The sequence below is a fragment of the Plecotus auritus genome, assembly GCF_963455305.1.
Source record: "Plecotus auritus genome assembly, chromosome: 2".
NCBI classification, from domain to species: domain Eukaryota; kingdom Metazoa; phylum Chordata; class Mammalia; order Chiroptera; family Vespertilionidae; genus Plecotus; species Plecotus auritus.
In genome coordinates this window covers 195275447-195282972 of record NC_137771.1, presented here as the reverse complement: position 1 = coordinate 195282972, position 7526 = coordinate 195275447, and positions in this window count along the sequence as shown.

The window sequence follows — 7526 nt, the reverse complement described above, 5'->3', positions numbered from 1 at the left end:
AGGCCTGGTCGCCCCCAACTTCCCTCCTCAGCCGGCTTGGTCACCCCTAACTGCCCTCCCCTGCAGGCTTGATCACCCCCAACTGCCCTCCCTTACAGGCCTGGTCCCTCCCAACTGCACTCCCCTGCTGGCCATCTTGTGGCGGCCATCTTATGTCCACATGGGGGCAGGATCTTTGACCACATAGGGGCAGCCATCTTGTGTGTTGGAGTGATGGTCAATCTGCATATTACTCTTTTATTAGATAGGATAGAGGCCTGGTGCATGGGTGGGGGCCAGCTGGTTTGCCCTGAAGGGTGTCCCAGATCAGGGTGGGGATTCCCTTGGGGCGTGAGGTGGCGTGGGCGAGGGGCCTGTGGTGGTTTGCAGGCCCACCACGCCCCCTGGCAACCCAAGCGGAGGCCCTGGTATCTGGGGTTTATTTATCTTCTACAATTGAAACTTTGTAGCCTGGAGTGGAGCCAAGCCTTCTGCTTGCTCCATGGCGGCAGCCATTTCTGTTGGGATTTATGTATCTTCTATAATTGAAACTTTGTAGCCTGGAGTGCAGGCCTGGGCCGGCCAGGGTGTGCGGAAAACTTGGCTTCCTCCATCGCCGGGGAAACCCAAGCCTCCCTCCTGCTCTCTGTGGCCGTAGCCATCTTGGTTGGGTTTATTTGCATATTCGCTCCTGATTGGCTTGTGGGCGTGGCTTGTGGGCATGGCTTGTGGGTGTAGCGGAGTGATGGTTAATTTGCATATTACTCTTTTATTATATAGGATTGTAGCCTTGGGATCTACACAGAGCTGGCCCAGAGTGTGTACTCAATGCATAGGGTGACCCAATAGTGCATCTCCCAACGGGGTTGCTTTTGGTAGTCATAGAGGGAGCCATTAATAACTACAAACACCTGAAGATACCACCAACCGATATCTCATGTAGGAAGAGAAGCCTCCAAGGTGACAAAGTTGTGGCATTGAGGGTAGAGCCTTTCAGCAGGAAATTGGTTTGTGTGACCTTTGCTAAAAATAGCATTATGGGGGGATAGCTAGAGCACTCATCTGGTGGGTGCATTTGCATATCAGACATGGTGTTTTCAATAAGATTTGCTTCCTTGTCATGTTTGGGTGGGGTGTGATGGAGATGGGGTGGAGCCTGACACAACCCCCATACCAGCTCTTGGGCCTGCTGTAAATCGAGCAGAAGTTGAGATGAGCTCAGAAAGGAGGGGGCATCGGGGAGCAAGAGGCACTATGAATCCAGAAGTGGCAACTTCACGCTAATTTTTAAAAAATGTGTTAAACAGCCATATGTATTTTTAGAAATAAAAACAGAAGCAGAAGCAGTGAAAATGAAGCTATCAGACTTTCTGAGGAAGTAGTTCTGAGCTGGGCCTTCCCCACCCAGCAGGGTGCAGGCCCACCCAGCCCTGGACCCCATGCTGGCACTCCTGTGGGAAAGCTGAACCTAGCCAAGCCCCTGCTGCACTGTCTGCAGCCCCCTTCTCTCCCCATCTAAGAGATGGTTTCTTGTACAGCAGAGGAGCCACGGACTCTGAGAGTAGGAAGACATCAAGTGGCCCTGTAAGACTGTGTAAGCATGGTCATGTTTACCATGCATGATAAACAAGTTGGGTCATGCATCTCAGAAAGAGATCTTATGAGCTGCGAGCTCTCGGGCAGGCCAGTTAACATCTCTGATCTAGATTTGTCTTCTGTAAAGTTGGGGTTCTAACTATGTGGCATTTGGAGTAGAACTGAGGAGGCAAATGAGATAAGAGTAAATTTTCCTCCCCCTCCTCCAGGCCTTTGCCATTAGACCTTTAGTCCAGAACACTGTTAGGTTCAGAGACTTTAACCCTGAGAGCATGATATAAACAAGGACCAGGAAGTTTACTTGATGGGAGGAGAAAGAAAGCAATTCAAGTGTAACAAAGACTGTTCTATCATTTTCCCCATACTTGTAGTATAAACACCTCCTTTCTCTTACCCTTTGTACCCTTTGCCCTTCATTTTCAGGGAAACTGTGATACTTTCTTGCATTTGATTATAGGTTGGACTTCCCCACAGGACTACTCCCTAAGTAGGCTGATATTAGTCCTATTGTTTTTTATTCCTAGTGCTGTGAATTCCTGAAACTTAGTAAGCAGTACATGTTTGGAAAAGAAGGATGTGGGCGGGGGGGGGGGGGGGGAGAGGGGGGGAGAGAGACTGGCAGGAGTTCCATGAACTGGCATTGGTGTGGAAAGGAAATGAGCATAAGTGGATGCCTGGAGGGCTTCCTGGAAGAGGCAGTGCCTCATTGGCAGACACCAGCACTGAAAGGCAGGCCTGAAATATTTCAGTCAGAAATGGGAATAGTGCTGGAGAAGGTGAGGAGTTCCCATAACTTACCCCTATGAGAGTTCAGCCTACCCAGGTCCTGGATACCATTACTGGTCAGTGTCCCAGACAAATCTGGGGAAGGACCCTAGGTCAGAAAGTTCATTTTTAAGCTGCTGATGTCCCTATCAGTTAGGAAGTCTGGGGGCTAGCCTGGCTTCTCAGTACGTTAGCCCCTGCCCCTTTCCTGTGCTATCAGGATTAAGCCTTGAGCACCTGCCACACAGGCTGTGAGGTGTTCGAGGGCAGACACCTTCTGAGTTTATCTCAGTGTTAAGCTGGCACTTATGAAATATTTATAAAATTTGTCAAATTCACCAATGCTCCTCCTATGTTTCAGTGAGTTTTGCAACCTTGCTCCTTTCTTCAGGAAAGAACGCTTTGTCTTCCTGGGCAGAGCTACCTTATCCATGCTCCCTCACAGGTAGAATTTTAACTAAAAAATAAATACGAACTAAGAAAGTAACCAAAATGTAAGTCCTGTTCCACTCACAAAGCTACGGAAGCAAAAATACAAAGTACATTGTAGAGAGTCCCACCCACAATGACTTCCGCCTTGATTTTAAAGGGATTATTGTCTAAAAGGGAAAACCCCACCGCAAATGCTAGATTTACTTTTCCTTTCTAATCTAAACTACAGCTACACAATCTCCACTTGTCTCCAAAACAACATCTACCTCACACCTGCCAGAATGACTATCATCAATAAGTCAGCAAACAAGTGCTAGTGGGATGTAGAGAGAAGGGAGCCCTCATGTGCTGTTGGTGGGAATGCAGACTGGTGCAGCCAACTGTGGAAAACAATATGAAATTTCCTCAGAAAATTAAAAATGGAACAGCAATTCCAACTCTGGGAACTTATCCTAAGAATCCCCAAGCACCAATCAGAAAGAATATATGCACCCCTATGTTCATAGCAGCATTATTTACAACTAGAGGCATGGTGCACGAATTTGTGCATGGGTGGGGTTCCTTGGCCTGGCTGGCAATCGGGGCCTATCAAGGCCGTCTCACCCAGTCCCAATTGGGGCTGATCAGGGACAGCCAGCCAGGGGGAGGGACCAGGGGAGATTGGCTGGCCATGGGAGGTTGGCTGTGGGAGTGCACTAACCACCAGGGGTCAGCTCCTGCATTGAGCGTCTGCCCCTGGTGGTCAGTGCGTGTTATAGTGACCAGTCAACAGGTCGTTCAGTCGACCGGTAGTAACAGTCGCTTAGGCTTTTATATATATACACTAGAGGCCCAGTGCATGAAATTCGTGCATAGAGGGAGTGTTCCTCAGCCTAGCCTGCACCCTCTCCAATCTGGGACCCCTTGAGGGATGTCTCACTGCCCGTTTAGGCCTGATCCTACCCTAACCGGGATATGGCCTAAATGGGCAGTCGGACATCCCTCTCACAATCCAGGACTGCTGGCTCCCAACTGCTTGCCTGCCTGCCTGCCTGATTGCCCCCTAACCACTCCCCTGCCAGCCTGATTGATGCCTAACTGCTCCCCTGACAGCCTGATTGCCCCTAACTGCCCTCACTTGCAGGCCTGGTCACCTTTAACTGCCCTCCCCTGCAGGCCTGGTCCCCCCCAACTGCTCTCCCCTGCAGGCCTGGGTCCCCCCCAACTGCCCTTCCCTGCAGGCCCGGTTGCCCCCAACTTCCCTCCTTGGCTGGCCTGGTTACCCCTAACTGCCTCCCCTGCAGGCTTGATCACCCCCAACTGCCCTCCCTTACAGGCCTGGTCCCTCCCAACTGCCCTCCCCTGCTGGCCTGATTGCCCACAACTGCCCTCCCTTGCAGGCCTGGTCCCTCCCAACTGCCCTCCCCTGCTGGCCATCTTGTGGTGGCCATCTTGTGTCCACATGGGAGAAACCATCTTTGACCACATGGGGGCAGCCATCTTGTGTGTTGGAGTGACAGTCAATTTGCATATTACTCTTTTATTAGATAGGATAGAGGCCTGGTGCACGGGTGGGGTCCAGCTGGTTTGCCCTGAAGGGTGTCCCAGATCAGAGTGGGGTTCCCTTGGGGCATGGGGCGGCCTGAGCGAGGGGCCTGTAGTAGTTTGCAGGCCGGCCACACCTTCCCCCTCCCCCCACCCCCTCTGCGACCCAAGCGGAGGCCCTGGTAGCTGGGATTTATTTATCTTCTATAATTGAAACTTTGTAGCCTTGAGTGGAGGCCAGGGCAGACCAAGCTGGGCGGGAAGCTTGGCTTCCTCCATCGCCAGGGGCAACCCAAGCCTCCTGCTCGCTCCGTGGCCGCAGCCATCTTGGTTGGGTTAATTTGCATACTCACTCCTGATTGGCTGGTGGGTGTAGCTTGTGGGCGTAGCGGAGGTACGGTCAATTGCATGTTCTCTTTTATTAGTGTATATAGCCAAGATCTGGAAACAGCCCAAGGGCCCACCAGTAGATGAGTGGTACATTTACTCAGTGGAATATTACTCATCCATAAAAAAGAAGGAAATATTACCCTTTGTGACAGCATGGATGGACCTGGAGATTATTATGCTAAGTGAATTAAGGCAGTCAGAGAAAGACAAATACTATATGATCTCACTTATATGTGGAATCTAATTAACAAAATAGAACTAGAGGGATAGATACATCAAACAGATTGACAAATTTCAGAGGGGATAGAGAAAAAGGGACTGGGTGAAAGAAGGTGAAGGGATTAGCCAGAGAACATATATGCATAACCCATAGACACAGATGACAGTTTGGTGATGGCCAGAGGGAAGGGGGGGGGGCACTGGGTGGAAGTGGGCAAAGGGGGAGAAAATAGGGACATCTGTTACAGTGTCAACAATAAAAATAAAGTTAAAAAAACACATACCAGTATCTTGGGCTAAAGGATATTTTCCCCACAAAGAAATGTGAGAACATCAGAATTGTTATACAGTCTTTGTATCTCGACACCTGTTGACTGGTACCTTAAAAGCTTTTAGATCATTTCTTTTGAACACAGAGGAAAAATAGGGCTGTGTAATTGGTCAGGAAATAAAGGTACACGATCTGTTTGCATCTCCATTATCTAACTAATGGAGGTTACAATGTCTCATTGGAACTAAGGTTAATCGGTCTGACAAGATGTACTCATTGGAAGCTCCAACAAAGTTGTTTTGCTTGTCCCCTTGACTGAATTGGATCACTGTCTCTTTTCCTTTGGGTTTTGGAAGCTGGAAGTTTTTTCATTAATTCCCAGTAGGTTTCTTGCATTTCCTTTTCCTGGACCCCACTCTGACAAGGCTTCTCTACTGCTCTGCACAGGGATCAGTTGCTTTTGCTCACCAAAATCACTCAGCAAGGAATGATGCAGAGGCAGGAGAGGGGAGATGGGAAGGGAAGCGCCTGGAATATGATGATTACACATTGACAATGCAAATGTCTTCATTCTCCAAAGTGAACTTAACTAAAAGTCTTGGGGACTTCTTTAGGCTCAGTTTTCTCACCTGTAAAGTGGGAATAGCACTCACATTTATGTCACATCTATACTAATAAAAGGGAAATATGCTAATTAGACCGGACATCTTCTGAACATCCTTCCGGACGTCCTTGCAGACAAAGCCATAGTGGCGGGGGCCGAGGAAGAGGTGGTTAGGGGCGATCAGGCCAGCAGGGGAGAGCAGTTAGGGGGGATCAGGCCAGCAGAGAAGAGAAATTAAGGGGATCCGGCTGGCAGGCAGAGGTGGTTAGAGGTGATCAGGCAGGCAGGGGTCCTGGCTTGGAGAGGGTGCAGGCCAGGCTGAGGGACACCCCCACCAGCCATGCATGAATTTCGTGCACTGGGCCTCTAGTCCTATCTAATAAAGAGGGAATATGCTAATTAACTATCACTCTGTCACAAAGATGGCTGCACCCACAGCTGAGGCCAAGTTCCCATAAGGAGCCTTAACAAGCAATCAGCAGGGACCTGAGGCTACACCCTCCCCTGCCCCCGTGGGGCTTGACAGGGGACTTCAGGCCACCTTCCACACCTGGCAGGGCTTGACAGGGGACCTCAAGGTGAGCTTCCTGTCCTGGTGCTGGGCTAGGGGACCTCAGGCTGCTCCCCCCACCCCAGCGCCAGGCCGGGGGACCTCAGGCCTCGCCCCCCCCAACCAGTAGGGCTTGATGGGGGACCTCAAGGTGCACTTCCCATCCTGGTGCTGGGCTAGGGGACCTCAGGCCACTCCCCCCACCTGGTGGGGCTTGACAGGGGACCTCAAGGTGCATTTCCCATCCTGGTGCTGGGCTAGGGGATCTCAGGCTGCTCCCCCCGCCCCAGCGCCAGGCCGGGGGAACCTCAGGCCACACCCCCCACCAGGTGGGGCTTGACAGGGGACTTCAAGCCACAGCCCCCACCCCGGCACCAGGCCGGGGGACCTCAGGCCGCACCCCCCTGCCCCAGCACCAAGCCAGGGGACCTGAGGCTGCGCCTCCCTGCCTGGCGGGGCTTGACAGGGGACCTCAAGGTGCACCCCCAGTGCTGGTTCGGGGAACTCAGGCCACGCCCACCGCCCAGGGGGCACCTGAGGCTGCACCCCCCTGCTGATGGGGCTTGACAGGGGACCTGAGGCTGTTCCCCCCTCCCAGTGCTGGGCCGGGGGACCTGAGGCTGCGCCCCCCCACACCTGGCGGGGCTTGATGGGGGACCTCAAGGCATGCCCCCCCCACCCCAGTCTGGGCTGAGGGACCTCAGGCCACGCCCCCGGTCCTGGTGCCGGGCCAGGGGACCTGAGGCTACGTTACCTGCCCGTTGGGGCTTGACAGGGTGGGACTAGCCAGGTCTGGATCTATCCCAATGAGGGGGGTGGGTGGCCGGGTCTGGGTCCCACGCAATTTTGAGGCGCATGTGGGTGGGTGGGGACTTGACTCTGGGTCCCGTGGTGTGCCCCAGACTCTGACAGGAGGAAGGTTTTCATATACATTTTACTAATTTTCTTTTATCTCTGACACTTCTATTATAGAGAAAGGGCAAATAGCAATGTTAAATTATTTCCTCTAATTAACCCCCTTTTAATGTGCATGAATTTTGTGCACCGGGCCACTAGTTTATTTATAAGATGCTAACATTTTTAAGATTTAAAAATTCCAGCAACTTTAGATTTTGTTTATTTTTCAAAGAAGGCTTTGGTTATGTGAATAGTCAGGTCGATTGCCCTTGAATCACATCCAATATCTACATCCCCAA